Below are 8706 nucleotides of genomic sequence, written 5' to 3'. Positions count from 1 at the left end.
ATGGGGGAGGGTTTGGGGGGGTGGGGGTGTCCAGCTCCCCATAGGGAGGGAGGAGCACCCAGTAGGGAAAATCCCCAGGTTGGGGGGGCTGAGGATCTCCAAGCAGTTCCTTAGGAAGCCAAAGGGCTGAAGCTGGAGGTTAATTAACCCTAATTAACAATCAACTATCAGGTGTCCTGGTATGGGTGTTTCTGGGTAATTTTCAGGAATAAAGGGGAACCAGGGGGTGCTGGTGGGTTTTTTTGTGTTTGTGGGGCTGTGCAGGAACTCCACTCAGGCCGTGCCCTGGTGATTCCTGTGGGAATCTTGCTCTGCAGCTTCAGCTATATTTGTTAGGTGAATGGGAAACATAGTGGAGTCCCTCTGGAGGTGATTTCTGCCCCCTGAATGCGGTCTCATCAAAGCTGGGTGATGGTGGTGCTGCCTGTGCCGGTGGATGTTGGTGCTGGGTGAGGCTGATGGATCAGGACAGGCTGAAATGTGGCACCCAGAGCAGCCAGGGTAAGGATTCCTTTTTTCTTTGTTTTTTTTTATGAACGATTTCTCGGGAAGCAAGCTTTGCTGCTGAGGTTCCCAGGTTCCACAAAGGCTGATGGGGTGACCCGGGTTGCACAACAGCCCATCTTGTCTGAGCACATGTCCAGGGCTGGAGAAGCACGAGGCTGCTGGGGAAGTGCCCTTAGCCGGGACCCGGGGCTGTGGGGACAGCAAACGCGGTTTTGCTGCCGGTGACAAGAGCTGGTGCCACCCTGTGTGTGCTCGGGGTGACAGAGACTGGGAAAAGATCCGGTTTTGGGCTGTCCTTGGAAAGCGGGAGGGGCCGGGCATAGACCCGCGAAAACCTCCTGAAGCCAGAACCCCCCCGGGCCAGGGTCAGGCTGGGCGATGCAGAGCAGGGCCAGCAGCCCTGCCCTGTGCCCTGCCCTGGGCGCAGCTTGAGGGCTGGAGCAGACTCTGGAGCTGGAGCCGGCCCCTGGCCCGGGCGGGCACCGGGTGGTTTCCCAGGGAGGGGCATGTGCGTTGTCAAAGAGCAGCGCTGTAACCCGGCTCTCCCGGAAGAGGTTCGATCACTAAAGCAGTTTTCAAAGGTGTGTATTCGAGTTAACTGCTTGGCAATGTTCAGAAGCTGCTTTCGGGGCCAAAGGCGCCATCCCCGGGCGTTTCTGGGTGCTCGGGGTGTGTCTGGGACCGGGGAGGGGGAGTCGATGCCCTGTGCTTGTGGTGGAGAAGCAAAACTGCGGTTAAAAGAGCTGGGCGAAAGAAACAGGCAGATACTTTGAATAATTGAGTGGAGAAAAATGTCAACACTAATTAGACACCTTCTCTGCGAAGGGAGAGGAGAGCTGTGCAAACGGGCTGGTGCCAGCTTGGCACGGCCCCCCGCGCGCCCGCGGAGCTGGCACCGGCGCGGCTGGAGCCGGGGCCCCGGCAGGGGACGGGAAAATAAACCTGGCTGCGGGAACCCGGGGTGTTTCCTGTCTCTCCTGGGGGGCAGGAGGGGACGCGTGTCACCATCAGCTCCTTGGCTGGGTGCTAATGCCTCGTTAATCTTAAACCGCAGACACTGGACAGGGATAATCAGGCTGAGGAAAGTAACGGACGGTGTCACTCTGCAGTGGTTCGCTAAGCCATTTGTCCGGTGGGTGAGGAGGTGCTGGCAGGTGCAGGCAGCAGAGGCAGTGTCCCGGAGCTGGGGCACGGAGGCTGGACCAGGGTGTGCACGGGTGACAAACCGGCCCAGCTGTGCCCTGCAGAGGTCAGGGCGGAGCAGCTCATGGCCCCTGGTCCCGGCACAAAAAGTGCTTTGGTGTTTTAAGGAGGTAAAGTGCAGGTACCAGACTCCATCCTTCAAGAATTAGAAGAGAGTAATTGAAGTTCTTTCCCTGGCAGGGCTGGTAGTGGCTGTGGTGGGGACCAGAGCTGGTGTGGTGACAGTGCTGGTGTCTGAGGCCAGGAGGAGCTGCTCCAGGGTCTTCCTGGTGGGAGTGGGCCTGAGGCACACAGGGAACATGGAAAACCTGGGGACCGTTTAGAGAAGAGGTTTGAGGGGGCCAAAAGGTGGAGGCTTGGATCTATCACCTTCCCCAGACAAGCACGGGCTGAGCTGCTCAAGCAGGGATTGGCCATGAGCTCTGCTGGGGCCATCCAGAGCCTGGGAATGGGAATTAGCCAAACTGACCCGAGAGTTTCCTGGGTAACTCTGGATTCATTGGGCCAACAGAACAAGCCTGTGATTGATTCTCTGCTGCCAAGGATGCTTGTACTGGCCCCAAGTGCTGCAGCCCTGCAGCTCCCACTGGACCCCAGGCTTGGATTCCCCTGGTGGCAGCATTCCCATCCAGCTCTCTAATCCCCAATCTGCCTCTGTCCCGCAGAGAAAGCACAAGGATGAATCACATCTGATTAATTTGCCTTATCCAGAAGAATCTCCCTGAATTGGCAAATGTGTTTTGTTTTATTTGTTTCTATAACCCACAGGAAAACATCCTACAGAGCTCAGCATCTGCAGCAGTGCCAGCCCCCAGCAGCCTGCCTGGAGTGCCCAGTGCTGGCCAAGCCCTGATGGGACACACTCACATCTGGCTTTAAATGATCTTGTAACACATTTATGAGGCAGCCAAGCTCAGTCCCTGCTGCCCCTGGTGTTTCCCCTGTGGGTGCTGCTCGTGCCTGCCTGGGCCCTGAGGGGATGTGCTCTGTCAGCAGCAGATGCTTCATCGGATTAAAAATAAATCTGTCACTCTTCTGTGACTGACAAGGGTCTGTTACAGCAAGGCCTATTGTCATGTGGACCTGAGCAGCAGGTGCCAAACTCTATAGTGCTTTCTCCCTGTTGAGCTCCTGGGAGGGTTTTGGGACCCTTGCAGTGGGTCTGTGGGGATTCCCTGCTCTCTGCACATGTTGGTGCCTTTTATTGACACAGCTGCAGAGAACCCAGGGAGGGTGGGGGGACCTGGGGCCTCACCTTGCTCTGCTGCTGACAGCCTGCATGTCCTTGGGCAAGTTACTTGCCTCCTGTGCACTGCCATGGTGATGTGGGGGTAAGGAGTATGTGTGTCTAAAACACCCTGAGGAAAATGCAGGATAAAGGAGGGTTCTCCAGGGGAGCCAGCTCTTTCCAGAGGCCAAAAACTACCCCAATGAAGTTGCTGAAGGACTGTAACAACATGAAGAACTTGACCCCTGCTGGCACAGGGTTAGTGCCTTGGGGCTGTGATGTGGGGAAGTTGGGGATGCCAGTGGGTGGGATTTCCTGTGCCCTTGGTGGGAGTAATTCCACCTGCCTGTGTAAGTGGCTCACATGGAGCGTGGTGCTGGTGGAGGGTTTGCCACAGGTTTAGTGAGTGACATCTATGTCCTGCCCACAGCCACCTGCCTTGTCTGGTGTATTCATGGCACTGTCTGCTGCTGGAGCTTGTTTCACCCCCTCAAACCATGTCATGTGGCTTCTGCCTCTCCCTAAGCTATGGCCTGTTGGCAGGACAGGAGCTCTTACTCTGTTACCTTCCAATGAGAGACAGGGAGCAGCCATTTCTCCATGACAAGGAGTGATTAATTGCTTACAGAGATTCAGTTATTAAATTCTTAATTAGAGCTGGGCAAAGGTGTCGGGTAGCACCAGCCAGCAGCTCCCAGCTGGGCTGCTCTCAGGAGCCCCTGTGTGCTGGCCTTGCTTCCTTGGGCTAATCCCTCTGGCCCTGGGGATTACACACCAGCACGGTGTGTCCAGCCCCAGGATGGATTATCCAAGGTGATCCCACCTGCCTGGGGCCTTCTGCACCAGCACTTGGAGGCTGAGCATGGGGTGACCTGGCTCAGCAGCTCCTGGCCCCAGTGCCACCCCCTGGTACCTGGCTGCTAAAATCTTCCCTCCCTTGGAGGGCTTGAGGGACCCTGATCTTTGTTTCCAGGGGTCTCCATGAGAGCAATTCCATGGCTCTGAGTCTGCAGAGCTGCCTTTGTGTTGCTCCAGAGGTTTTACAGCAGCTCCTGTCCCAGCTCAAGCTGCAGACAAGGAGCTGGGTACGAGCCCAGCTCGCAACTGGTCCCCTCTGTGCACAGCTGTGGCTTTGGGCTCAGCCAGCCCTGCTCTCCCTTGGGATACATCCCAAGAAGGATGTTGTTCCCGAAGCGGGGTCTGTTACCTAGTGTGCAATAATCCAATCTGCACACAGAGTCAAGAGATTTGCTTTATTCCAGTCCTGTGCAGAAAGGGCTGCAGGTGGTAAATCCCCAGGGCTGACACACCCTCCCAGTCACACAGAGTTTCTGTGCACACGGGACGTGCACAATTACCTCATCTCTAAGTACACGGGTATCGTTTGTCTGCATGATTGGTCAGCTCTTCACTTCCACTTAAAATAGCAGCACTTCTCCTTATCACGGCACATACTCAGGGGGTGGGGGGGCTTCTGTGAGTAGGGGTCTTTCCAGACTGAGGGAGGGTGCTTTAGTACGTTAATGAGGTATGTTCACATTAAGTTTAATTAGTCATGATTTTGTATTATCTGCTTTACCTAGTGCTCAGGACTAAAGACATCAGCAGTTGGCATCTTCCACTGAGCTCCTCTTCACCCCAAGGTAAGCTTGGTGACCCCTCAGCTGCTCCTGCTCCCCTCTCTTTGTCCACACCAGGATGCTCAGGCTCTGCTTTGCACCCCTCCCTGTGCCCCCAGGGGAGCCTCCAGGCAGGTTGCAGGCAGAGCTTTGCCATTTTTCTGTTCTCCCAGCTCTGAGGGCAGAGCTTGGATTCCCAGAGCATCCAGGGAATGTCAAAAATAGACTTTGCCGGATCCACTTTTAGTGCTGCTGAATAAAGTCCTGGTGTGCTCTTGAGAGAGGGGAGGAAGGACACAGCCCTCTGCAGCCTTCTGAGAAGCAGTGAGTTGGGGAAGAAGCCCTTTTATCCACATTATATATATCAAATACCCTATTTTGGGGATGTGCAGGAGCCTGCTGGGATTGGAAGGATGCTCTTTGCCAGAGATTTGCCCCACACCTGGGGCAGCTCCACCTTTTCTGAGCACTGGTCAGATCCACACGTGTGCAACATGAATACTCTCTTGTGCACACAGTGCTCTGGGGCTGCCCCACTGCCTACCCCACAGCTGGCAGAGCCCGGCCCCCTTATTCTGCTTCTGCCAGTGTCGCATCTAACACCTCATCAAGCCTTTAATTGTTTGTTTATTTTTTCCACTCCTAAGATGCAATATTAGTTTAATTAGAGGACAGAAAGCAGCACACTGCTCCTTGGGAGGCCCAGGTTCAGGGGAGGCTTTGCAGCTGCATTTGTTCCTGATCATCCTACCTCACCCTGGGGAATATGCTTGGGACTGGGACCCCGGGGGAGTGGTGGGTCACCAGGCAGGGGCTGTGCAAGTCAGCAACTGGGAACCACAGCTTCCTATTTCTTGGCAGCTCAGGGAAAGGGAGCATGGATTTAGCTGGCTCAGCCAAGGCTGGGACTTTGAAGCTTAATGTGAATTCAGAGTCCAAGCCCATGGACCTGTGACTGCAGCTTGTGCTGATCCCTTTCTGAAAGCCCCACCTGGGCAGAGTCCAGGACATCCTGCAGAGCTGGGAGCACACTGCACACGTGCTCCACAGGGAAGAGGAGCTCTCATCATATCGTTTTGGCTGGAAAAGACCTTGAAGATCACTGAGTCCAACAGTTATCCCAGCCCTGCCAAGGTCACCACTGACCCACATCCCACAGCACCACATCTACACGGCTTGGAAACCCCTCCAGGGATGGGGACTCCACCCCTGCCCTGGACAGCCTGGGCCAAGGACCACCCTTTGGGGAAGAAATTTTCCCTAATGTCCAATCTAAACCTCCCCTGGGTAACTTGAGGCTGTTTCCTGGTGTTCTGTTGCTTGTTACTCTTGGCAGGGCAAGAAACAAGTGCCCATGCTCTGGAGCCTGGCTGCCAGCTGCCCGGAACAACGCTGTGTCCTGGGAAGACATGCTGCAATGACAACGGGGTCGATGCCTCAGCCTCTCGGAGCCTGACTGGACACAAACATCTCGTTTTCCCCCCACTCCAAGCCAAGGAAGAGTTTGTCACCAAACCTGGCCATTCTGTCCTGGTGCTGCTGGGCTGGGAGCTGCTCCAGCAGCCCCCTGGGCTCTGCCTGCTGCTGGGGGTGCAGCCAAGCTCGGCCTTTACCAGGGAGGCTGAGCAGGAGCTGGGGGGCTGCTGGGCAGTGTCTGTGCCCAGGGCTCCCTGCAGCAGGGGGGAGGTTGGTTTTATTGCTGTTGTGCTCATGTTCAACACCCTCAGCCTGCAGCTCAGCCAGCAAGATGTGCTTGGCAGCACCAGGGGCCGACGAGGAATCCTGGAGGAAAGGAGATGGGAATGTGCCAGGCAGCAAGCCTGGCCATCACCTAACACCCCAGGGGAGCAAGGAACTCCCTGCCCCCAGGAGGTGACCTGGGGGGGTCTTCCCAAGGACTGTCCCACTCCTGGAGTCCCCCACTCTGCTGCCCTGCCTGCTGCTCCCAAGCAGTGGTCCCAGCCTCTGGGCTGGGGCAGTGACTGCTCCTGCTGCCAGTAGGTTGCCTGGGATGCCCACAGGAATGCTCCCATGTTTATTAACCGCTGTGATGAAGAGAGAGGAAACCACAGCAATTAAAGCACTTGGAAGCTTTGGAAAATCTTAGCTCTGGCTAAGCCCCTGCAGCTGGCAGCAATGGGGCAAATGCCTTGGAATCGATCAAAGAGAAGGTCACCTGCAAACCACAAGCCTCCCTTTGGTTCAGAACCAATGTTTCCACATCTGCTCCAGCCCTGCAAGCTGGCAGCTGCTTTTGCCAGTACCCTCTATGTCACTGAAAGGGAGTCTGGATGAAACCAACACCTATCTGGGGACCAGAATGTCACTGTAGCATCTGGTACTGACTCCACATGCATCCCCAGGCACGCTGTGTCTCTTGGCTCCCTGTATTTCTGGGCACAGTTCCCTGGCTGACTAGGGGTGCTCAGCAGCTCCCAAGGGCAAAAACTGGCTTTTTCACTTCTGCCCAGTACAGGAATTACTGGCAGTGTATGATTGTTTGGTCCCAGATTTTGCAGGTTTCCGTGAAGGATCTTTCCTGGTGCAACTGCAATGTTCCCCAAGCAGCAGGTCTTGCCCCACATGCTGACATGCTGCTCAGAGCTCCCTCCTGGTGAGGAGGAGCTGGGAAAGGCTCAGTAATCCCTGCCTAGCCACTTGGTTTTGGCTAATCTGCAGGGAGACAGGGGACAGAGAGTGTCCCAGCTTCTTCTCTGGGGTTTACTCCAGGTCAGTGCTTGGCTGGCAGCACAGGCTGCTATGGGGAGCACACTCTGCTCCATGTTTTGATCCATCTTTTCCCCCAGAGTGAAGGCTGTGGTGGTGAAATGGCGATGGAGGACCTTGCTGATCCAGATGAAAAAATGGAAAAGAGAAGACCCCTGACTGACAAGAGTTAGTCATGCCCGTGGGGAATGTCCTGGAGCTAAATATCTGCTTCCAGTTTGGGTGACAGCTCCTGCCTGCCAGCAGGCAGGGGGTGCCCAGGGCAGCGTGTGGCTGTACTCCCAGCTGGGGCTGCTCTGCACCTCCTGGCCCCAGTTCAGCACCTGGCAGGTGCTGGGGCTGCATCCCTTGGGAGCACATCCCAGTCCCAGTGAGCATCCTGGCCAAGCAGCTCCATCCTGGAAATGCCAGCATCCTTCCCAATTCCAGCCTGTTCCCTTCTGTTGCCATGGCAACCTGTGACCTCACTGAATTCCTTGGAGATCTACCAGCATTTTTGGAGGAAACAAAGCTAATTATCAGGGTTTTCCCCATGCCCTCCCTGCCTGCAGGGGCTGGGTCACACTTGGTGTTGGGGCCAACGTGGGCAGGCAGTTGACCTGGGGCATGTGCCACCTAGCAGCCACCTCAGGGCTCACTCATGCCCATCACTGTGGTGTTGGACCAACACAGCACCCTTGGCTGGGGGAGCCCCTGGGATGAAGGTAGCACCAGGCTCTCCCTGCCCTGCACAGGTGGGATCCAGCAGCTGCCAGGGCCCTGTTTTCCCCTGGCACAGCATGGAGCAAAGGACAGAGCACCCAGTGAGACCACCCAGCTTGGGGACAGCAGTGCTGGGGACTGGGTCACCCCAGGCTGCAGGGTGGGGAGGTGCAGGCTGTGGGTGGGACTCACCAAGGGGGAGGCCACGAGTGGGGATATCCCAGAGGCAGCAACAAGTGCAGGGCTGAGCATGGGGTGGACTTCCTCAGAACAGTGGGGCAGCTGGTACCCAGGGTTGGAGTGGGTGCCCAGGGTGGGTACCCAGCTGAGCACACCCCCAAGCTGGGCCAGTGCAGGTTGAGGGTCCTTCCTGGCCTGAGGGCCCCACTTCACCCAGGCTCCCATTGGTCTGGGGGTTCCTCTTGGGCCGGGGCTCTCACTGTGCCCAGCATCTGTGCTGGCCCGGGGGTCCCATCTGTCCCAGTGGTCCCTCTTGGCTCAGGGTTCCTGCTGTGCCCGGGGATCCGGTTGTGCCCGGGGGTCCGGAGCGGTGGCCGTGCAGGGCGGGCACCCACGGGTACCCCGCGGCCCGGTGAGGGGCGGGGGACACGGCGCGGCCACCCCCGCAGCCGCTGGCCAGATAGGGCCGGCTCAGCTCGGCTCCCTTTATCTCGGTTCGGCTCCGCTCGGCTTCTTTCGTCTCGGTTCGGCCCGGTTGGG

Source organism: Apus apus, chromosome 10 (genome assembly GCF_020740795.1).
Source record: "Apus apus isolate bApuApu2 chromosome 10, bApuApu2.pri.cur, whole genome shotgun sequence".
In the NCBI taxonomy this organism is placed as follows: Eukaryota; Metazoa; Chordata; class Aves; order Apodiformes; family Apodidae; genus Apus; species Apus apus.
The sequence above is the reverse complement of the archived record's forward strand: the minus strand, read 5'-3'. Positions refer to the sequence as shown.